General features: G+C 39.3%; 2 long non-coding RNA genes across 2 annotated transcripts; one reads left to right on the forward strand and one right to left on the reverse strand.

Moving 5' to 3' along the window:
• The first annotated feature begins 3,879 nt into the window (after nt 1-3,879).
• On the forward strand, nt 3,880-4,414 carry LOC111850405 (uncharacterized). The gene is made up of 3 exons (XR_002839785.2): nt 3,880-4,062; nt 4,161-4,214; nt 4,302-4,414. It is a non-coding gene; the product is annotated as an uncharacterized lncRNA (long non-coding RNA).
• Nucleotides 4,415-23,337: 18,923 nt separating this feature from the next.
• On the reverse strand, nt 23,338-24,832 carry LOC111850402 (uncharacterized). The gene is made up of 3 exons (XR_002839781.1): nt 24,322-24,832; nt 24,064-24,162; nt 23,338-23,537 (listed from the first exon to the last, which is right to left on the reverse strand). It is a non-coding gene; the product is annotated as an uncharacterized lncRNA (long non-coding RNA).
• Nucleotides 24,833-25,589: the final 757 nt, after the last annotated feature.

A 25,589-nucleotide genomic window follows, 5' to 3' on the forward strand; every position in this document is an offset into this window, starting at 1 on the left:
TATAAACCAATGAGGACGTGAAACCCTAGGCCTCAAAATGAGCTTAGGGGGGCATTAACCGCAAAGCCAAACCGTATGAGCTAGAGGTCTGAAATTCGGCACCAACAAACTAGGTATAAGTATCAATTAATGTCTCAAGCTTCATGAGCGCAGCTCTTATGGAACATGTTTGGCAGACCTGTAAGTTTACATTTTGAATGGCTTTAAAGCGTTAAAGTGGCAGGTAACTTCAGAGGGTCCTGCACCTGAACCCCGTGACCTAGTGGTCTGAATTTTGGCATGTATAAAGGTGGGTGTATCAAGTTTCGTGAGCGCAGCACTTACCACAGAGCTACAGTGGGCCTTAGAATTTGCTAAGTTAGGCCATTCATCTTAATGGAACAGCATTTAGTGTTGGCTTAAAAGTACCAAGAGGGGGCGTGATGGCTTAACTGTATTAGCTAGTGGTGTGAAATTTGGCATGCTTAACCTAGATATATATGAGCAAGTTTGCAAAGTTAAATTAGCTTATGACTTACACATTGTTATATTTTAATCATTTAATCATGTTAAACATATCATTCCTGAATTGCATTTTGTGCATATTATCGGTCTCAGACTTAAACATTTAGCCTGTCAGCTACAACCTGACAGTGCAAATTGCAACATTGTAACATTTACTGGGCCAATGTGGGCGGGACCTCGCAGAAGACGGTGGGGGGAGGGGTGGCCGTGTAGTCACAGTGCTTTTATGAACTTATATATATCACTATTTTCACTGCTGGGGGCAGTACTTGCCCTAGTAGTAGGGGGTGCACTAGAGTCACAGCCCCAGTGTCATGGTGCTTTCGTGGATTTTTAGCATTTTCAGATAGTAAATAGTGCTTTCATGATCTTTAGTGTTTTCTGATATTAAACGATGCTTTCATGGGCTTTAGTGTTTTCTGATATTAAACAATGCTTTCATGGCATTTTATTTATTTCCAGATAGTAAATAATGCTTTCAAGGTCCATAGTGTTTTCTGATACTTCATAATGGTTTCATAGTCTTTAATGTTTTCTGATATTAAACAGTGCTTTCATGGACTTATAGCATGTTCAGGTATTAAACAGTGCTTTCATGGATGTCTCGTCTTAACTTTAAGTGCGTCACAGAGCTAAAGGTTACTCTCGGTCACGGCTAAGTGGTGTGAGTTGCCATAGCAACCTGGTCACGTGCTGGCAGGGAAGGCTCATTTCTCATGAGCTAGCACAAGAAGAGGAGGCAATGGTGGACGATCCTCGCCACTTGGAAAAGCACACTGGGGGAAATTTGCCAGCGGCTGCGGTGAGTAATCCAGCTGCTGGGGACGAGGAGACAGGTAAGACAAAGTATATTTTAACCAATGTACATAACTCTTACTTAGCTTAAAATCTAGCTCAGAGGGTGTGACTACGTAACCGTATGAGTTAGCGGTCTGAAATTTGGCATGCGTTACTTAGATATACGTACAAACAACTGTACATAGTCTTATGACCGCATACATTACAAAACCTGTTTGGCTAACTTTTTTTAAAAAAAATTTAAATGGACGCTAATGCGGTACAGATTTTAAACAGTGTTTTTAACTAATTTATTGTCTGATATTAAACAAGTCCACCTAAACAGTGTTTAATATCAGAAACCATACAAGTCCACGAAAACAGTGTATAATATCAGAAAGTATAAAAGTCCACGAAAACAATGTTTATTGTCAGAAAACTATAAAAGTCCACAAAAACACTGTTTAATATCAGAAAGTATAGAAGTCCACAAAAACACTGTTTAATATCAGAAAGTATAGAAGTCCATGAAAACACTGTTTAATATCAGAAAGTATAAAAGTCCAGGAAAACATTGTTTATTTTCTGACATTAAACAGTATAGTTTCTGACATTAAACAGTGTTTTCATGGATTGCTATAGTTTCTAATAAACAGTGTTTTTGTGGACTTGTATAATTTCTGACATTAAACAGTGTTTTCATGGATTGCTATAGTTTCTGATAATAAAGTGTTTTTGTGGATTTCTATACTTTCTGATAATAAACAGTGTTTTCATGGACTTGTATGGTTTCTGACATTAAACAGTGCTTTCGTGGACCACTAACATTAATTGATATTAAATAATGTTTTTATGTACTTATTTATGAGAGATATTACGGCGACGCCCCAAAGCAGTGGAGCAGAAGGTTCGGCCAAAGATAGTAAACTGGATAAATGTGAGGAAGAAGAGGACGAGGTGTGTGCCTTAGTAAGTTTCAGATTAATCTTCTGCTTAACTATCATGTTGATTTTTATTAATTAAAACATATATACATAGATATGTATTTGTTGTGTTGTTCTAGTCACAGCGAGCAGAGACTGCCCATCCATCTCGGAGAAGCTGCAGTTTAAGCAGGGTGAGACATTGGGCCTCATTTTCTAAATTGCCGTCCTATATAAACATCTATGTCGTCATTAAAGATATGTCTGTTTTCAGTCACATCCATGGGCTGATTTGGTTGCCGTGATCGAAAGATTAGAAATGGTGAAGGCGGAGGTGATTCACATGTTCGGTCCGTCTTTCAAAAACGTAATGCAGATTGAATCTGTAAGCATGCTGTCATCTGATTTAATTTTTTTTTTTTTAATTAGAAATAATGACCACTGATAGCTTTCTCTCTAGGTTAAAGAAATATTATGCTCCTGTCCCAGGCTAGGTGTGATTTGTACAGAGCTCAACTTTACCGTAGACAATCTGTTGTTCATGATCAGACAGATAAAAGAGTAAGTCATCATTTATCTTTCCAACACTGTTTTTTTATTACTGTTGACATGTTACTCATGGGTCATGTCTTTGTGCCTTTCTATATTACAGAGACGTAGAGGAGATGGAGAAGAGAAAGGATGCCTAAGTTACATTGCCAGTTTATTATTTTTTCTTTGGCTTAAATAAAAGTGTTTGCGGAAATCTGTGTTTGTGAGATTTTTTTCTTTAAATGAGTTTGCAATGCATAAACTAGGCATATGTCTTAATTAATCTGCAACGTATCATGAGTGCAGATCTGACAAACATTTGAAACAAATTATCACACTTAGTAATAATGGTTTTGCTTAGTATTAATATTAATGCTGTTTGACAATGATTGATGTCACTGAGCTATTATTTTCAGATATTAAACAATGCTTTAATGAAATTTTATTTATTTTCAGATAATAAATAATGATTTCATGGCCTTTAGTGTTTTCTGATATTAAACAGTGCTTTCATGGACTTAGAGTATTTTCAGATATGAAATGGTGCTTTCATAGATTTTTCGCTTTAATTTTAAGTGTGTCACAGAGCTAAAGGTTACTCTCGGTCACGGCTATGTGGAGGGAGTTGTTATAGCAACCTGGTCATGTGCTGGCAGGGAAGGCTCATTTCTCATGAGCCAGTACAAGGAAGAGGAGGCAATGGTGGATGATCCTCATGACTTGGAGAAGCACACTGGGGGAAATTTGCCAGCGGCTGTGGGGAGTTATCCAGGTAAGTTAAATTTTACTTTAACTAATGTACATAACTTTTACTTAGCTTAAAACCAAGCTGAGAGGGCGTGACTACCTAACTGTATCAGTTAGCGGTCTGAAATTTGGCATGCATTACTTATATGTATAAACAACTGTACAAAGTCTCGTTAGCGCAAACTTTACAGAACCTGTTTGGTGAACTTTTAAAAATAAGTTTTTAATGTACGGTGATGCGGTACAGATATTAAACATTGTTTTGATGGACCTATATAGTTTCTGAAATTAAATATTGTTTTTGTGGACTTTTATAGTTTCTGATATTAAACATTGTTTTCATGGACCAATAGTTTCTTATAATAAACAGTGTTTTCATGGACTTGTATAGTTCCTGATATTAAACAGTGTTTTTATGGACTACTAACATTTACAGACATTCAATACTGTTTTCATGTACTTATTTATGACAGACACTGTGGAGACGCCCCAAAGCAGTGGAGCAGAAGCAAAATGTATGGCAAAAAATACTAGACTGGACAAATGGGAGGAAGAAGAGGAGGACAAGGCATGTGCCTTAGTAGGTTTCAGATTAATTTTCTGTTTATTTAACCATCATGATTATTTTTATTAATTAAAACATATATAGTTAGATATGTATATGTTTTGTTGTTTTAGTCAGAGCGAGCCGAGACTCCCCATCTTCCTCAGGCAAAGGGCATATTGAGAATGGTGAGACATTGGGACTTTTCTAAATTGCCGTGCTATATAAACTTGTATGCTGTCATTAAAGATATGTCTGTTTCTCCAAAAATACAGCAGTTAAGACCATGGGTCTATTTGGTTTCCATCATTGCGAGATTTGAAAAGGTGAAGGTGGAGGTGCTTGACATGTTCGGTCCGTCTGGGCATGAGCCAATGCATATTGAAACTGTAAGTTTGCTGTTATCTGATTTATTTTTTTTTTTAAATTAGAAACAAAGACCACTTAGAACTTTTTCTCTCTCTAGGTTAAAAAAATATTATTGCACTGTCCCAGGCTAGATGTGATTTGTACAGAGCTTGATGATACCCGTAGATAATCTGATGATAACGATCAGACAGATAAAATGGTAAGTCATGATTTATCTTGCCGACAATATTTTATATTTTATTATTCTGACTTTTTGCTCATGGGCCATGTCTTTGTCCCTTTCTATATTACAGAGTTGCAGAGGAGATGGAGAAGAGAGAGGATGCCTAAGTCATACTGCCACTTTATTATTTTTTCTATTGTTTAAATAAAAGGGTTTGCTGCAGTATGTGTGTGAGATTTTTTTCTTTAAATCAGTTTGCAATGCATAAACTTGTTATATGTCTTAATAAATCTGCAACGTCTCATGAGTACAGATCTGACAAACATTTGAAACAAATTATCACACTTAGTTATAATGGTTTTGCTTAGTATTATTAATAATGATGCTAGGTAATGATTGATGTTTTCAGATATTAAACAATGCTTTCATGGTCGTTAGTGTTCTCTGATATTAAATGATGCTTTCATGGTCTTTTAGAATTTTCTGACATTAAATAATGTTTTCATGGTCTTTATTATTTTCTGATATTAAATGATGCTTTCATGGTCTTTTAGTTTTTTTTTATTTTAAACATTGTAACATTTAGGTGAGGCACAGCACGTGGCTGGGTAAAATCTGCCTAGCAACTTTTTAATGATTGGTTAGATTGCAGTCTAGTAGCAGCACGCCATCTTGTTTTTCTCAGTGTGGTTTCAGAAACAGAGAGAAGGAGCTGCTTTCAGGAATTGCCAGTGAGAGTTTTCCAGAATCTTCGAAAGTACTTTCACAGGTTTTTAATAATATATATATTATGAAAGTCAATGTTTCACAATAAGTGTTGTTGTTTAACCACATGTTTAGATAGTTTTAATTTAGCAAACATTGCTAGCAACATGAACATGTGCTACGAGTGCAATGCTATAGGTTACAGTTTAAACTTGATTTAATTTTGTAATAAGTATATGAGAAGATATTATTTAGGTGATGTTTTATTTGCGGTAGGAAGGTAGTCACCAGTATGTGGCACCACTTGTCCCACCGCTAGGGGACGCTGTCATGGTTTTCTAATGTTTTCTTGTATTAAATAATGCTTTCATGGTCTTTTAGTGATTTCTGATATTAAATGATGCTTTCGTGGTCTTTAAAAATTTTCTGACATTAAATAATGTTTTCATGGTCTTTATTGTTTTCTGATATTAAATGATGCTTTCATGGTCTTTTAGAATTTTCTGACATTAAATAATGTTTTTATGGTCTTTAACCCCCTGGGCCCTGAGGCCTTTTTTCCACTTTCGAGGTAGTCTGACATGCCTTGACATTTTAAAATATTTCACCTATCTAAAAAACATTTATCCCAAAGTGATACATTTGCTTTTATTCAGCACAAACTCAGCACCAATAATCTGAGACCTCTTAGAATGTTATTATTCTATTTTTTGTTAAAATCAACTTTAAACATATACTTTTCAAAAACCTATTTTCAGACATGCTGAGAAATTGTAAAAAATCACATTAGAGACATTTCTAGGTAAGACTTTTGAGCTCTGAAGCTTATAGACACAGGGGTCGGCTACACATAGGTGAAAGTGACATTCAGAAATTTTATATGGTTTGATTACTAAAGTGTTAGAACTTTGGAGTGACACTCTTTTTCTCAAAGTCAGTGGTCTTCACAATGAATATTGATGAGATAGGTGTCCTCACACCTGTAGTAGTTTGCATACTGTCAATGGCCCATCAGTCTGGAATGTCACTGCACCCCACACCCATCACTTTGGAAAGGCAGTTTGAAACGCAAGAAAAGTAGCAACAATAAAATCCCTTTCACAGTTTATTGATAGATGGAATGAAAAATGAAAAACTGTGACTATATAAATATAGAAAGCGATAAATATGATGCAGTGACTATTATTGACGCTCTGGGGACGAGGGCATCATCGACCGCGTATCTTTCTCGTGTATTTCAGTTTATATCTCGCTGAAATCATTATGTAAAATCATGAAAAAAACACTGACTAAATCCGTTATCTGTCTTCTTTTCAAAACTTCCATTGTCAGAAGTATTAAAGTTTTTAAAATTAGGTTAAATAGGCAAAAAAGCAAATCGTGTCACCTTTCTTGGTTTTACTTGCGTCGGGAGCGTTTGGGACCGCTCTCAGCAGAAGATCGCTATTCACGTTCTAAATACGCTGCGTTTGAATCGGTGACCACGTGATTGCAGGCACACAGGCTTAGCCCACTGAGCTATGAACACAGGTATGAGCTTCGCTGCTGAAAGTGGCAACACTGGCGCAAAGCTTCAGCGGCAGAGACGTATCCGTGTGCTATATTGTAGCCGATCAGTGTAAACACTACCCAGACATGTGCTCTTGTTTATTTCGGTCACAATGGGCGTATTCACATATTTCTTTACCGAATACTAACTGTCGGATTATCATGTTATCATGCGAATAGCGCGATTTGCAAGTGGGTGGGCGATCAGAGCCGCTTCGAAACGCAGACGCTTAAGTCAGTCACTCTTGTTCTTTCAATTCGTATCACGAAGCTGTAAAAATATATTTAGTTTCTACCTATATATATTTGAAAAGTAGACCGTCCAAGGTTTCTGAGAGTATTTTTAAAATGTGTATATGACAAAAACTCGCGGAGTTATTTAAACGGTTTTGCGAAATTTCTGTCAGATCCCGCCGGCGGGATCGCCGGTCCCAAGGGGTTAATGTTTTCTGATATTAAATGATGCTTTCATGGTCTTTTCTAATTTTCTGATATTAAATAATGTTTTCATGGTCTTTATTGTTTTCTGATATTAAATGATGCTTTCATGGCCTTTTAGAATTTTCTGACATTAAATAATGTTTTCATAGTCTTTATTGTTTTCTGATATTAAATGATGCTTTCATGGTCTTTAGTGGTTTCTGATGCTACATAATGCTTTCATGGTCTTTAGTGTTTTCTGATATTAAATGACACTTTCATGGTCATTAGTGTTTTCTGATAATACATAACTCTTTTATGGTCTTTAGTGTTTTCTGATATTAAATGATGCTTTCATGGTCTTTAGTGTTTCCTGAAAATACATAATGCTTTCACAGGCTTTAGTGTTTTCTGATATTAAATGATGTTTTCATGGTCTTTAGTGGTTTCTGATACTACATAATGCTGTCATGGCCTTTATTGTTTTCTGATATTAAATGATGCTTTAATGGTCTTTTGTGGTTTCTGATACTACATAATGCTTTCATGGTCTTTAGTGGTTTCTGATACTACATAATGCTTTCATGGTCTTTTACAATTTTTGGATATTAAATAATGTTTTTATGATCTATTGTTTTTACTATTACACATTGCTTACATATATTTTAAATGTTAGTTTTATGAAAATCTGTAATGTTTTTATGTTTCAGGTGCGCCTTTTAATATGCCACGTAAGCGCCAGGTGTGCCCTCTGTGCCATGTGGCATTTTTTAATGTTTCAGTTCATCTTCGTGATGTTCATAAGATGAAAAACACGAGAGGCATATGGTTTATGGTGCAGCAACTGGTAGATTTTCTGGGCCTATGGACTGCCCTCTACCAAACTGCACAGGGGCAAATTTAACACGGCTTGACCGTCACCTGATGTTTCGCCACAAGCTAAAGGGCGATGAGCTGAAAGATCAGGTACTCCATTTCACTAAATTTCATTGTATGCCTATAGGAATTTTTCACAAGGTTTTATTGTCTTAAATCATTTCCCATGATTATATCTTGCCAAATAACCAGGTTATCCTCGCAAAAAAGTTAGCAGCAGAGAAGTGCCTGTATGCCGAAAGTAAAATTAAACAGCTTGAGGACCGTATCGCTGCTCTGGAGCAGCAGCACCTGTCATCTCAATTGGCTGAACAGTCTGTTGTATCCACTTCCACCAAATCACACATCGTGCATCTCTTTGGTAATAAGCTTTACAATTGCAATGTCATGCTCTTCAGGAAACTTAAGTGTTGCTGGTGAGGTTACACAGGTTAACTAATTTTTTGTTTTTGTTTTTTCAGAAGAGGTATTTGAGAAATATAAGGAGAGCGTATTCAAGATTGGCGCATCTGAGAAGTGCATCTCTAACCAATGCCAAGAATTGGCATATGTTCAAAAATTTGTTTTATTTATGTGGAACAACACAGAGCAGCAAGCACCTGCTCATTTGAAGTACCTTGCAGATACAACAAGGATGAATGCTTGGCTGGCTGAACTTAATGAGAACTTTAAAGTCACGACAGTAAAAGATTACCTTTTGGCTACTATTAAATTTTGCAATTTTTTGATAGAGGCACAGATGCCCTGTACCTGTCTACGTAAACAGGAAATAAACAGCATTGTGCGCCATTTAAAAAACCAATCACAAACAGTTGCAAAAAAGATTAGCCACAGGCAATATGTCAAAGATCAGAAAAGAAAAAATATTCCCAGCAAGGCAGAACTGGCAGAGCTGTCCACAGAGCTCATGATGAGGATTACTGAATATCTAGGCAAGTTAATGCTTTCATGGTCTTCCAGTGTTTTCTGATATTACATGGTGTTTTCATGATTGATATTGTTTTCTGATATTACATAATGCTTTCATGGTCTTCTACTGTTTTCTGATATTACACAGTGCTTTCATGGTCTTTATTGTTTCCTGATATTACATAGTGCTTTCTTGGTCTCCTAGTGTTTTCTTATATTACATAATGATTTCATGGTTTTCTAGTGTTTTCTGGTATTACATAATGCTTTCATGGTCTAGTGTTCCAGAATATCCAGGTAAGTAAAAACCAATTTGCTTTACGGACAGGACATTCTCATCAACATCACACTCACGTGTTGTGTTTCACTTTCATAGGATCTCTTAAGCGATACTGACAACTTAAGCTTCCAGAATAAGTTCATTGGAGCACTGGCAAAATATGTGTTTGCCAACACAGGCCACCGCAGCAGTGTCCTTATGAATTTAACCCCGAAGGAGGTCAGGGAGGCAGAGATTGTGGAAGATAAGGTCGTTATCCATGTGAGTGCCCAATAACTTGCTCACGTTTTCATCACGTCTGAGTGCCCCAAGACATCGATGCAGGACACAGTCACAGACTATGTCATGTTTGAGAACTTGTCATCTTATCTTTATAGGTAAAGGACCATAAGACATCTTGGTCTTTTGGTCGGGCAAACATAGCCCTGACTTCAAAACAATACAAATGGTTCACGGGCTTTGCCCACATACGGTCCCTGCTGCCCGGCTTTACTTCCTTTACAAACACGTTCTTCACATCCTCAGGCATGCTAATGAGAAAGATAAATGACAGGGTGATGGAGACGTGCGTCAACTGCGGCATGTCTCGTCCCTTCACCATTTCTCAGATTAGGAGTGGTGTTTCAACATGTGTAAGTGAAAGTAGTGTTTTCTGATATTACATAATGCTTTCATGGTCTTCAAATGTTTTCTGATATTACATAGTGCTTTTATGGTGTTCTAGTGTTTTACTGATATTACATAGTGCTTTCATGGTCTTTTAATGTTTTCTGATATTAAATGATTTCATGGTTTTTTATTGTTTTCTGATATTAAATGATGCCTTCATGGTCTTTATTGTTTTTTGATATTACATAATGATTTCATGGTTTTCTACTGCTTTTACTGATATTACATAATGCTTTCATAAACAACCTTAAAGCCTTTTTATTTACAGATCGTCTCAAACGTGATCAATTTGTCTTTGTCATTCACAGATTTAAAGGAACCTGCCGGAGGACCAAAGATGAAGGGTGGCACACATGATGTGCCACAGCCTCGAGACTGCGGACCGGTTCTATGTCATGGAGCCCGAGCTAGCAGAGTTGCATGCAGGCCATGAATATCTGCGACATGCCCTCGGCCTCAGCAAAGGTCCACGGCATAGTGCCGGTCCGCAGTCCGGGAAGGTCACACATGCCAAACTGAAGACCGTGTCCAAACGGCAGGCTCCCATTGGTCCGTCCTCTAATTCCTCAGATGAGGAGCAGGTGGGGGGAAAGCAATCACGCTGTGGAGAAGGGATGAGCGGTGCCAGCAAGGTCTCTTGTAGCGGAGTGGAGGCGCTGTCTGGCAGTCCGGCAGAAGGTGACGTCTCCTGTGCAGGAAAACACAATGTTAGCAAGTGAACAGTGATAGTGAAGCTGAAGTAGCATGTTTACTTAATACAGTTGGTGATAATGTGATAGCTGCTGTGGAGAAACATGAAAGTAAACATGTAAAAACAGTAAGTGAAGACTTCAATTTGGAGATGGACAAGGAAGAGGAGGAAGACAAGGATGACGGCATTGAAGTAAGTTTCACCAGTTAAGTATTTTGATAATTGCAGCATTATGCTAATATTTGTGGGCACAGAAATGCATATGCATGTCAAACTAAAAACACGTTTTCTTTTGTCACAGATGCCAAGTCCACTTCCAAAGTCTGTGCCATACACTAAGGTAATGTTAAGGTTTTTAATGTAAATTTTGAGATAAATTTCAAAATTTTTATGTTTGTGGTAATTGGACGTGATTAAACTAATATGATGTTCTTTCATATATCTCAGAACTTAAAGCTCCGGAGAAGATTAATATACCAAGAGACACTGAAAGTCTTACTGCAAGAAGAATTTAAGCCGTACATGATGTCTGTGATAAGAACTGAAGTGGTTAGTATGCCATGAAGTAATGCAATGTATTTCTTTGAAATTAGCAACTGAAACTGTTGTTTTTTTCAGATCAACAAAGTTCTCAGTGATTGTCCACAACTTCTTAATATGTGTAAGGAAATGAAGCTAACTATAGACAACGTGAGGCAATTATTGAAAGTTATGCAACAGTAAGTGACCTTATCTACCATTTCTTTAGTGTTGTGCTGGTTGTCGCTGATGACATATGGCAGGGTTCTTCAACTGTGGACCACGATTCCAAATCCAGGCTGTTTTCAGTTCTCCCAGGTAGTTGTTTAATAATTACTGATTTTAATTGGTCAGAGGCTTCACACCTGACTGACAGGTAAAGGAAGGTTGGAAAACCAGCAGTGCTCAGACCTCGAAGACCGTGAGTTGAATAACCCTGACATATGGTTTGTTTTTGCATCTCTATAGGTCAGAGAAAGAAGAGGACACTGCAAGTGATTAAAGATGTTTAACAGCAGAAATAAAACTTTTTTGTTAATCTCTGATTTATTAAAAAACTTACAGCTGTTGGAAGTTGTTTTTCATATTAAAGGAAAAAAGATTTGTTGACTATTTACAAATAAAAGTTTATTGCAATATCAGTGTCTGCAAGTTTTTTGCCTTCATATCTGCACCAATCAATATAGATAGGTCATAGTAAGATGTAACAATTTTATTGTTTACAGATATAAAACAGTGCTTTCTTGGACTTTAAACATTACAGATATTAAACAATGATTTCATGTCATTTTATTTATTTACAGATAATAAATAATGATTTTACAGACTACCAGATTTGCACTGTTTAATTTCTGATATGGGCATAACCATACCCAGATTTGCAATGTTTAATTTGTGAACTGAATATAGTACTTTTCAGATAATAAATAATGCTTTCATGGACAACCAGATTTGCACGATTTAATTTCCGATATGGGCATAACCGTACGCAGATTTGCAACATTTAATTTGTGAACTGAACATAGTACTTTTCAGATAATAAATAATGCTTTCATGGACAACCAGATTTGCATGGTTTAATTTCTGATATGAGCATAACCATACCTAGATTTGCAACATTTAATTTCTGATATGGGCATAACCTTACCAAGATTTGCACGGTTTAATTTCCAATATGGGCATAACCCTACCCAGATTTACACGGTTTAATTTGTGAACCGAACATATTACTTTTCATATAATAAATAATGCTTTCACGGACAACCAGATTTGCATGGTTTAATTTCCGATATCGGCATAACCATACCTAGATTTGCAATGTTTAATTTGTGAACTGAACATAGTACTTTTCAGATAATAAATAATGCTTTCATGGACAACCAGATTTGCACGGTTTAATTTCCGATATGGGCATAACCGTACGCAGATTTGCAACATTTAATTTGTGAACTGAACATAGTACTTTTCAGATAATAAATAATGCTTTCATGGACAACCAGATTTGCATGGTTTAATTTCTGATATGAGCATAACCATACCTAGATTTGCAACATTTAATTTCTGATATGGGCATAACCTTACCAAGATTTGCACGGTTTAATTTCCAATATGGGCATAACCCTACCCAGATTTACACGGTTTAATTTGTGAACCGAACATATTACTTTTCATATAATAAATAATGCTTTCACGGACAACCAGATTTGCATGGTTTAATTTCCGATATCGGCATAACCATACCTAGATTTGCAATGTTTAATTTGTGAACTGAACATAGTACTTTTCAGATAATAAATAATGCTTTCATGGACAACCAGATTTGCACGGTTTAATTTCCGATATGGGCATAACCGTACCGAGATTTGCAACATTAAATTTGTGAACTGAACATAGTACTTTTCATATAATAAATAATGCTTTCATGGACAACCAGATTTGCATGGTTTAATTTCTGATATCAGCATAACCATACCTAGATTTGCAACATTTAATTTGTGAACTGAACATAGTACTTTTCAAATAATAAATAATGCTTTCATGGACAACCAGATTTGCACGGTTTAATTTCTGATATGGGCATAACCGTACCAAGATTTGCAACATTTAATTTGTGAACTTAATATAGTACTTTTCATATAATAAATAATGCTTTCATGGACAACCAGATTTGCATGGTTTAATTTCTGATATGAGCATAACCATAACTAGATTTGCAATGTTTAATTACTGATATAAAATATATAACATTTCTGATATTAAACAATCTTTTCATGGCATTTTACTTATTTACAGATAATAAATAATGCTTTCATGGTCTTCAATGTTGCGGTTGCAATAATCAATAATAATTTCATGAGCCATCGATAAATTGTATTATAGCGCCCCCAGGGTAAAACGCAGGGACCTAACCTGGAAATATTTACCCCCCAGAAATGCATTGAAATTTTACGGCTTTGCATTGTTCTCCAATGTTTTTCAGGAAATAAATGTTTATTTTCTGGCTAGGGGCCTAATTACAGGTTATGGCTGTGGTTTACAGTTATGGTTAAGGTTAGTGGTTAAGGTTGCGGTTATGGTTACTGGTTATGGTTAGTGGTTAAGGTTATTGTTAGGTTTATGTGGTTAAGGTTATGGGTAGGGCTGTGGTTTAAGATTATGGCTTAGAATTGCAGTTAAGGTTTTATGATTATGGTTACTGGTTACAGTTATGGTTAGGTTTAGGACCAAGGCCAACTTTTCATCCATGAAATCCAGAATTTCATACTGAAAATGGCTTGCGGCCAGTGTTATTCTGTACCAATGGTTAGGTGGTTAGGGTTAGGATTAGGTTTGTGGTCAAGATTATAGTAACCACAACCACCTAACCGTAAATGGTTAGGTGGTTATGGTTAGTGGTTATGGCTGTGGTTTATGGTTATGGTTAAGGTTAGTGGTTAATGTTATGGTTACTGGTTATGGTTAGTGGTTAAGGTTGTGGTTAGGTTTATGTGGTTAAGGTTATCAGTATTGCTGTGGTTTAAGGTTATCAGTATGGCTGTGGTTTAAGGTTACGGCTTGCAATTGCAGTTAAGGTTTTATGATTATGGTTATGGTTAGGTTTAGGACCAAGGCCAACTTTTCATCCATGAAATCCAGAATTTCATACTGAAAATGGCTTGCGGCCAGTGTTATTCTGTACGAAGGGATAGGTGGTTACGGTTAGGATTAGGTTTGTGGTCAAGGTTATAGTAACCACAACCACCTAACCATAAATGGTTAGGTGGTTATGGTTAGTGGTTAGGGCTGTGGTTTACGGTTATGGTTAAGGTTAGTGGTTAAGATTATGGTTATGGTTACTGGTTATGGTTAGTGGTTATGGTTGTGGTTAGATTTATGTGGTTAAGGTTATCGGTATGGCTGTGGTTTAAGGTTATGGTTTGCAATTGTGGTTAAGGTTTTATTATTATGGTTATGGTTACTGATTACGGTTATGGTTAAGTTTAGGACCAAGGCCAACTTTTCATCCATGAAATCCACAATTTCATACTGAAAATGGCTTGTGGCCAGTGTTATTCTGTACCAACAGTGGTTTTCTGGGTTCGGGTTATGGTTCTGGTTAGGTAGAGGGAAGGGATCCTGCCCCCTGGAGACCAAGGGCAACAGTTGTGCACGGGCCTGTCTGGAGTCCAACCCCGTATCCACCGTCCCACGCACCGCACGCCATCCCTATGATTAGGGCTTTGATGTTCCCAGATCCTTATTTTAAGGTTTCAGTTTATTAACCACTATCTTTCCAGGAGACGCAGGTAAGTACATCGAGGACGATTCGGAGGAATTCCAGGACCAGGCAGCCATCCCGGGGGAACCACACAAGAAGCAGCGATGATGACACAGGTAAGTATTTGCCCTTCTATCGACCTTGTTTTAGGTTCTAGACTAATATGCCCTTATTTTTCCTTTTCATAGGGACTTTATAACACGGCACCCCCTCAGACCTAACAAACTTGTGGTTATCAGCGTGGCCCCCATTACCAACGCTGGACCGGAAATGGCACCCCCAATGGTCTGGCATCTGCCCTCTATGTGGCATGCAAACTCCATGTGTCACCAAGCACTAACTCCCGGGGCCCCCCGGAGGCACCTCCCGGTGTTTCAGACCCCCCCCCAAGGTCAAGCCATTGCCATCCTCACCGGAGACATCTCCTATGTGTCCAATTCTTCCCCACTGTGTCCTAGGTCCTTCCTCCTCGGTGTCTGGAGGGAAATGATGGGTAACACAGTGGGGGAGTGACTATATAAAGGGGGGTATTTTTGTACTCTCCATAATATTAACTTTAAATTTAACTGCTAAGGTTAATGACCCTTAGGGTTAGGCCCTGGGCCAAAATGGGCCTTAGGGTGGAGGCCTAGGCTAAGGTTAGCCTTTGGACTATGGTTATGGGCCTTCTTAAATATTTAGGACCCCTGGCTGGTTTGCCAGAGGGTCAGGGTTGTTGTTACGGTAATGGGTTGGAAGGGCAATTAGGGTTATGGACTTATGGTTGCGGGATAAGTTATGGTTAGGGAGAGGTAGAGGTCTAGACCTAGTTTGGCCTAGGTAATATTTGTTGTGTGGTAACCGTGATCTTAGTTAATGGATTTTAGATCAGGTCCCTACAGCTGTTTCAGGCTGCTCTGCCCTCATCAGGGAACCAGCAAATAATGTCCTGCCTAATTAGGTCTTACTGACGGCGGTGCGCAGGGGGCGACACTGAAGGACCGCAGACGGCACTGACTAGTTAGGTTGAGGGAAGGGTTAGGGTTATGGTTAAAGGTAGCGGTTATGATCCCCAAGGCCTGTGACCCCAGCGTCCCAGGGTCATAGAAAGGCACTGGCCAATCCAGGTCCATGCATCCACCCGCTTACGCGCACCACATCCAATCCCCAACTGAGGCTTTAAATATTATATATTATATGTTTTTTTTACAGGGGCGACGAGCCGAAGAAGGACGACGAAGAATCCAAGATCCCAGGATGGCCCGGAGGAATGACAGGAGGAGCGACAACGCCATCAAGGTAGGTATTCGCCATGAACTATATCTAATATATGTCTACTAGACTTTAATTCTTTCACCTCATTTCAGGTTTACCAGTGCCGGACACCAAACGGCTACTGGCCTGCGAGGGATATGGCACCATACCATGGCCTCGTATCACCACCCCGGTGTCCCCCGGGTAGTCACATGATGAATCCAGGACCCCCCCAAGGTCCATCCACTCCCATCCATGTCCAAATGACAATGATTAAAAATTATTGTACCACCACTGTGTCCCGCATCCTTCCTCCACAGAAGCTAGATGGATATTGAGGGAACACAGTGGGGAATTGCTATAGAAATTAAAGGGCAAAGGGCAAAGTAAATTATTTTTGGGGGACCCGGCTAAACAGCCTTATGGTCAAGAATATTAGGGATCCAGCGTAATAGCCTTAGGAAGGTTAGGGACCCGGCCACTAGCCTTAAGGTCCAGGGACTTAGGGTTAGGGATCAGGCCTACTGGCCGTAGGATTAGGGAAATTAGGGTTAGGGATCCGGTCTACTGACCTTAAGGTTATGGTTATAATAGTCTGTGACCCCAGCGTCCCAGGGCCACAGAAAGTTTTCCTGTGTTAGGTTATCCCCACTAGGGGCTTAGGTTATCCCCACTAAGGGCTTAGGGTCCCAGACACACATTATAATTATTATTCATCCACACTAGGGGTTTAATATTCCCATTTAGGGCTTTTCCTTCACTGAGGCATATCCTGCTGCAGGGTATGGCGCCCTCCCATATCCGGCGCCGACGCAACTCCCGGTGTCCCCCGGAGGCACTCCCAAGTGCCCAAGACCCCCACAAGGTCAATCCGCCTCCATCCTGGCCGAATGAATAATGAATAAAGATTTTCTCACCACCACTGTGTCCCGCTTCCTTCCTCCACGGAAGTCAGAACTGTATTGAGGGAACACAGTGGGGGGATTATATATATATAAAGTGGTAAGGGTCAAAGTAAAAAAATTTTTGGCCAATTATGGTTAGCGATCTGGCTAGATAGCCTTAAGAAGGGGGACTTAGGTTTAGGGACCCGGCCACTGGCCTTAGGGTTAGGGAACTTAAGGGTTAGGGATCCGGTCCACTGACCTTAGGTTTAGGGTTGGGAGGGAGTTTGGGCCTAGTTGGGCCCAAATTTAGGCTGTAGGGTTAGGGTTAGCGGTTATGCTTATGGCTTATGGCTAGTGGTTAGCAATAACTGATTTGTGATTTCTTTTCCATTTATATTTTACTAAGTGATTACATGGTTATAGTTATGGTTATTAGTAGTTATGGTTATGGTTAAGTTTACAGTCACCAACTACCACTTACCACCGAACCATTTACAGTGTTTTAAGTCTTATGTTTTTGTCTAAGCAATTACAGATTGCTAAGTTATTAAGATGGTACCAGAAAAGTCACGTCACAGTTCCGGAATTGCTAAGTTAGTAAGATGATACCAGGAAAGTCACATAACAATTCCTGATCTGCTAAGTTAGTAAGATGGTACCAGAAAAGTCACATAGCAATACCTGAATTGCTAAGTTAGTAAGATGATACCAGAAAAGTCACATAACAATTCCTGATCTGCTAAGTTAGTAAGATGATACCAGAAAAGTCACATAACAATTCCTGAATTGCTAAGTTAGTAAGATGATACCAGAAAACAACCAACACAGTTCTGAAATCACTAAGTTAAACCAAGTTTACAGTTAACAATTCCAGAATAAAATTATTTAAAACTCAGTGATGCCACCCAGTGGCAAATGTGTGGAATTTGTATGTCCCCCCAGTAAAGAAATTCACAATTGCTAATTAACATTGTATGTAGGACAAATTAACGTCTTCACCCAAATTTGCGTTGCATGACAATGTTAACTCTTCAGAATTCGCCCTCTAGTGATTCGGACGCATACGTCCAAGTTTTCAATAACAAAGAAAAATGACGTTCAATAAAAGAAACAAATGTATAAAATCAACCAAAAACGGCTTGTTACACTACAAGAAACCTTTATTATAATGTACAAAGTTGCACAATTTTTGCGCCATGGTTATTTTGTAACAAGTTAAAACAAAATGACCATGGCAACCATCTTTAAATGGGTCGAGTGTCCGGAAGTGAAATATAAGTGTTAATAAAATGAAAACTAAGCACTTTGAACTATTTCTTTCACGACCAATAATTCATAAACTGTCACAGTATTAAGACAAAAGACACATTTTTCCATAAATATGATGTCAATGCTCTCAAATAGCTTGCTCACTCTTCGCAGAAAAATGTCAGTCGGCATTGTTTACATTCGTGCTATGTTTTCCATCTTTGGAATTTTATAAGAAAACCATTGAATAGAATGACAAAGTTACCGTTGTTTGAAAGCTTGATCTCTTATGTACATAATTCAATCACTGTCATTTTTCATTGTCAAGTATTTTTTTAGATACATGCTCTGATTCCCTGCTAGCATACCATTTTTTATGCACTGAACCTTTGGCCATGGTTATGTTTCACCATAATAAACTTTTTGTATGAACATCAACTTTCAGTGTCATCTGCTTCATCCAATAGAGGTGCGTCTAAGGTTTGCAAAATGGTATGGGATGTGCTGATTGGGCATTGTTTTTTGCGCTGGGGACATAAATGCGCAAATTATTCTCTGCTGGTGCAGTTTTTGTGGGAGTGTCTCGAGTACGCAGAGTATGCAACCCTCGACATGTAAGTACATTTATTTACAGTTTACTCTTTTATTCTATAGATTTTTATAATTCCATGATTCAGCAAATTATAATTAACATCTGCTTTGATAACAATTGTATTATGGTACATAGGGAAAAGTTCTGCATCACCTTTGTCAAACTTTGCCTGTGCAAAGTAATGCGCAGCGCTTTTGGCTTTTACTTGGACAAAGTTATGCGGGGCTTTGTTTGAGCAAAGTTATGCGGGGCACTTGTCGGCTTTGTTTAGGCAAAGTTATGTACGGTACTTGTCGGCTTTGTTTGAGCAAAGTTATGCGGGGCACTTGTCGGCTTTGTTTAGGCAAAGTTATGTACGGTACTTGTTGGCTTTGTTTGGGCAAAGTTATGTACGGTACTTGTATGGTTTTTTTGGGCAAAGTTATGCGGGGCATTTGTCGGGCTTTGTTTGGGCAAAGTTATGCGGGGCACTTGTCACGCTTTGTTTGGGCAAAGTTATGCAGAGTTAAGGTTAGGGTTAGAAACAAAATGTTTCTTATGACCCGTAAGTGGTAGTGCATTTAGAAAGAAAGATGCTATCCCAAAAAACACTGCTAGTTACACTGTGGCCAGTTTGGGTAGGTTTTGGATAGGTCTTGGATAGGTTTTGGATATATTTGTCGTGTGAATAAAATATAGATTTTCCTCCAGATGTGTGGTGATGTTGTGTGACAAAATGTTTCTTATGACCCATAAGTGGTAATGCATTTAGAAAGAAAGATGCTATCCCAAAAAACACTGCTTGTTACACTGTGGCCATTTTGGATTGGTTTCAGATAGGTTTTGGATATGAAAGGCTCCCAGTTGCACCATTTGTTCTTTCCTCTGTAAAACCTGTTCGGCTACATCAAATGACATGAAATTGGGCACACATGTAGAAAACAAGTTATGGAACCACATATTGAAAATTGGACCTAATCCATCATGTACGTCTTTAAAATATTTGCAAAAATCCAAGACACAAAGACAGATTTTTGTATTTTTCCAGCTGTTTTTGTTATATTTGAATGTCCATAAATTATACACAGTTATTAATTTTGGTTATTGAGCTTCCAACAATCGATTGTAAAGGGGTCAGCTTTGATTTTAGGTATCAGGCATGTGTCTGTGACTTTTACATCTGAAGTTATAAGGTAATTATTCCAAAGAGGGAAGGAATGCCCCCTGAAATGGCCCCCCCAATGGGTCACTCCAAACAGTTAACGGCATAAGCCATTCTGGAATTTTACTTAGAAATTCTGGGTAGGTCCCTAACCATAACCATTAGACCCTCTCCCCTGACCACATACTCTAACCAAAACCCTTAAATCAGTAATTGGACCTAGCAAATCTGGCTAGGCTTAGCATAACTATCAAATCAATAATTTGACATTAGCAAATCTGGCTAGGCTTAGTATAACTATCAAATCCATAATTAGACCTAGCAAATCTGGCTAGGCTTAGCGTAACTATCAAATCCATAACTTGACATTAGCAAATCTGGGCAGCCTTTGCATAACTATCAAATACATGAATTAGACCTAGCAAATCTGGCTAGGCTTAGCGTAACTATCAAATCCATAACTTGACATTAGCAAATCTGGGCAGCCTTTGCATAACTATCAAATACATCAATAAGACCTAGCAAATCTGGCTAGGCTTAGCGTAACTATCAAATCCATAACTTGACATTAGCAAATCTTGGCAGCCTTTGCATAACTATCAAACCATATGTAAAGGGTTAAGGCTGATAACAGAAAAATAATTTCTTAAAATATTAAAAATAAATAAATATATAAGATATAATTGGTAAAAGATTTAATTGTTCATAAAGTTATTAAAATTAAAAGGAAGACCACTTAAATAAGTTTTCTTTTAAAAAATAAAAAAAAGGGGAACCCACAAGTTTTGTTTCAATATGTTTAATTAACCACTAATGATATTGGAGGCAGTTTGCTCCCTTCCATTAGGGGACGCCAGGCTATGGAGAAATGTATGTGCAGAGGCGGAAACCACAGAATAAAACTGTGGTCAACCTGAACGCAATAGCCATGTCTCTGTCTGCTCATTTTCTCCAAATAGAGGTGACGTCAGCCGGGGAGGGGCTACATATACACAACTAAAACAAAATACTGACAACCACAGCCAAAAGCTCACTACGCAACTATTTGCCAGTCATTTGTAGGCACGCATGCCAGTCGCCACCAGGCAGGCCAGAGCACCTAACCGCTAATCGCTCTAGCGCCACCCGGTGGCCACTTGGAGAACGCAGCGACTTGGAGACCGGGCACTTGCAGATTCTGAACCGGCACTGCCTGGGAGACGCGTGTACCAAATTCCAAGTCTCTGGAGCCGACGGTGCCCCAGAAATTAAACTGAGAATTAAAGTTGAGAATCAGAGATGCAGCAGCACATGTGTTGCTGGGGACTCTGATTTCGGGAAAAGGAGCTAGGCCTTGTCAAATGCTCATAACTTTTAACTGGAATGACTTACAAGCATGAACCTAAGCATGAAACTATCTCATACCTGCATCTAGTTGATGCATGCCAAATTTCAGACCCCTGGCTCTTAGGGTTCCGCCGTGACGGACCCCCACGTCCGTTTTGAGGCCTTTAGCTCCCTTAAACTGGACATTTAAAATTGCACCAGACAAGTTCTGTAGGAGTGCGCTCATGAAACTTTGCATACTTCCTCATACATGCATCTACTTGATGCCTGCCAAATTTCAGCTGGGCAGGGCCAGGCTGGAGTTGGTGCTGACCAGGGCATTCGCAGTAAGGGACAGTCATTATCCTAAAACCACTTACCCTCAGCCCTAGCCATAAAAAGCGTGTTAGCATGTTAGCATTTAGCATGTGTTAGCATGCTCAGATCCGGCCAAAACTTTGAATCTACACGTTCTGCACATCCTAGACACGCAATCTGCTGTTTACATAAAAGTTAGCATGTTAGCATTGTTAGCATCCAAACCGGAAGTGGGCGTGTCTCCGCCTGGGAACGTCGTAGACACTCGCAACAAAGTTCCTCAGATCCCTCTCCACCAGTAGAGGCCACCGGCACCAATCAAATCAAAGCCCGCCTACATGGAAATAAAGTTATGACGTTTTTTTGCAATATTTCACAAACGGAGCGAGATACGGCCTTCCTTCGCACGCACAGCGCCTATGCGCCAGGCCACGCCCAGCCACGCCCCCTGCGCCGGCCGGGGGGCGGGGCCAGGGGGGGTGCAGCCACGCCCATTGCACCCCCCTCTTGCGATACCCTACTTACATAGAGGTCTAGCTACACACAACTAAAACAAAAAAACTGACAACCACAGCCAAAAGCTCACTACGCAACTAACCGCCAGTCATTTGTAGGCACGCATGCCCGTCGCCACCAGATGGCAGGCCAGAAGACCTAACTGCTAATCGCTCTGGCGCCACCCGGTGGCCACTTGGAGAACGCAGCGACTTGGAGACCGGGCACTTGCAGATTCTGATCCGGCACTGCCTGGGAGATGCGTATTCCAAATTTCAAGTCTCTGGAGCCGACGGTGCCTCAGAAAAAAAACAGAATTAAGGTTGAAAATCAGAGATGCAGCAACACGTGTTGACGGGACTCTGACTTGTGGAAAATCAGCTAGGCTGAAACTTTCGATCTACGTGTTCTGCGCCCCCTAGATGCACAACTGCACCAGAACTTGCTATCGCAAAGTTAGCCTGATAGCAGGTCAGCATCTAGCACATCTTAGCATGCTCATATCTGGCTGAAACTTTTGATCTACACGTTCTGCTGTTATCTCAAAAGTTATCATGTTAGCATTGTTAGCATCCAAACAGGAAGTGGGAGAATCTCAGCCTCAATGTCATAGAGACTTACAGCAAAGTTACTTAGATCTGTCTCAATGACTACAGTCAAGTGATATACCTCAAATCAAAATGTGCCCATATAGGAAAAACGTTATGAGGTTTTTTTTTTATTATCTCGGAAAGGGAATGAAATAGTGGCTTCCTTCACACGCGTAAGGTGGCGGCCACGCCCTCAGCCATGCCCCAAAAAAGGAATGCCCAGGCAGGCATCCTCGGTTTTAGCCCTATAACCTAACCATAACCTTAGCCTATCCATAACCCTAAGATTAATTTCAGTCGGGTCCCTAATCTTATCATGCCCCTGATAGTAACCCTTAAGGTTTTTTAACCATAGGTGTTACTAAATAACATAAAAAATATAACTAATTAATTTGCCCCATATATATATATATATCTAAATTACCCACTGTGCTACCCTCATTTCCATTAAGCCTCCATAGAGGAAGGAAGTGGGACACAGTGTTGGCAAAATAAAGTTTATTTTTTATAAATTCATACAGGATGGAGTAGATTGACCTTGGCGGAGGTCTTAGGCATTACGAGAGACTTCCCTCTGGGGGACAACAGAGGTGGTGCGATGCCACAGTGGGGTGCCATATTCTTGTAGCCTTGTAGGGGATCCAACGCTTGGAAACCTAAGTAAGAGAGAAAAGGCAAGTTAAAGTCAAGTTCAAGGGCAAATACCTACCTGTTGGCTTTGTCGCTCCTCCTGCTGTTCCTCCGGGCTGTCCTGGTATCTGGGATTCTCCTCGGTCCTTCATCATCTAATCGCCCCCTGGAAACAAAAAGCCCCAATTAAAGTCGTGACGGTGGGTGTGTAAGCGGGTGGATGCACGGATAGGCCCAGATTGGCCCGTGCATAACTGTGGCCCTGGGATGCTAGGGTCGCAGGATTTGTGGTTTTAACCACAACCTATAAACCTAACCCTGAGCTTCTACCTGCAGTTTCCTATTTTTCTTCCATAACCCTTAAAAATCTCCCCTTCCTCTTAACTCCACCTATTATAATCTTTAAGGGAGATGTCCTGTATGTATTTATTTTAGATATTAATCTATAGATGCAATGAGGTTTCCATCAATTGATTAATTAATTTATTTATTTTTATTTTTTAATTTATTCTTTTATTTTGTACAAGTCTGGTTTGGCATATTTGCTGTAGATGACAAGTCTGCCTCGCTACCCTTACATGGTGCCTTAAACAAGGCTCCCAATATTCATCTGGGGATCATTTACTTCCCTGGGGGGAAGATACCTAGAATTATGAGAAGCATATAAAAAGTTGCAACAATGTGGTACTTACCTACCCAGGATATGGGAGAAGGGCCACTAGAGAACGCCACTGTCACCGTCCAGGGTCTTCACCTTCACCGTCTCCGTTGTGGGTACCTAAAATAAAAACCTGAAAATAATTTAAACAGAGTATTCGGGATTTTCTATTGCCACCGGGGGGCATCATAGCCATTTATGGTGTCCCAAGCCATTCCCGCGTTTGGTGGAGGGGAAACGGTAAACAAAAAGTGAGTTAATAAGTAGATTCAGTGACAGTAAGGTTACTTACCCAGGAAAATAGGATAGCCCTCTAGAGGGTGCCACTTTTTACCATGGAAGATCTCTGTCGTTATCGCCATCCTCGTCGGGGGAACCTACAATAAAACATAGATCAGTTTATTATAGACTTATTACAGCGCCATTGCTACTTTGTGGTGCTAACATTACTCATGAACACCATCTCTGTTTCGGGACAGGGGCATCCCCACCAAAGGGAACCTAGGAAAATAAAGAAGAAAAAAGTTATATTAAAGGGACAATGTTGCCAGCGCACCTTGAACATTTATAATGCATGTTTAAGCATTGTGTTTGCCCTAACCTAACCAAATGATGATTTTTGGAAACTGTAGAGCACTCGGAGTGGGGCTTCCAATCTTTCACGCCTTGCTATGGTCTAGTCATTTACCCTAATTTGGTGAGCTTGTTTTAGCCACACAATATTTTGAGTCCCTAGTTTCCTAGTTTGGCCCTGTAGGCTTATTCGAACCACAATGGGAGCCCTGTTGGCATATTCAAGCCGCAATTATTAGCAGCAGTGACGGAGGTTGTGATGTCAATCAGTGGGGGCCCCGCTATGAAGGGTACAGCCATGCATAATATGGGCCATAGTTTCTACAGAGACCACGAATTTGGAGTCCCTTTCTCTAAATTTCACGCTAAACTCTACCTTTACCGTTACTCTAACCTTAACCCTACTCCTTCACTAACCACAAACTTAAAATCCTAACTATTACCATAAAAGCAACTGTAGCTTAATCTTAATAGTAACCAAATCTAACCCTAAGCCTTGTTTTGTTATTATTACATAATCTTACTACGATGATTATTATTTAATATTCTATGCATGTCTTTGATCATACCTTACTAGTAAAAAGCTGTATTCTAACTGTACTAACAGAATTTCTCCACAAGATGGCAAAATTACCCCAAGTATTTATATCACAGAGTGGAAACAACATAAGATCCTTCTCCAAGATCACGCAATTTCAAAAATGTTTTTAAAATGTTCTTGCTTGTTCATTATAAAATGTTCAGATCCATTACAAAATTTTACACTAACCCTACTGCCCACCCTAACTATGACCCTTATGGAAAATCTAGTGGTAAACCTGTTCCTAGCCATGGCCTAAAACCCTAATGTAACCCTGAGGCTAACTGTTAACATTGGCCCAGCCCTATTGATAACCATCATCTTTACCCTAATCACAGCTTTAGCCTTAATGGTAGCCCTCACTTTAATATAACTTGCACAAGATTACATGCCAATATTGTTTGTAA

Source organism: Paramormyrops kingsleyae, chromosome 9, assembly GCF_048594095.1.
Source record: "Paramormyrops kingsleyae isolate MSU_618 chromosome 9, PKINGS_0.4, whole genome shotgun sequence".
NCBI lineage: Eukaryota > Metazoa > Chordata > Actinopteri > Osteoglossiformes > Mormyridae > Paramormyrops > Paramormyrops kingsleyae.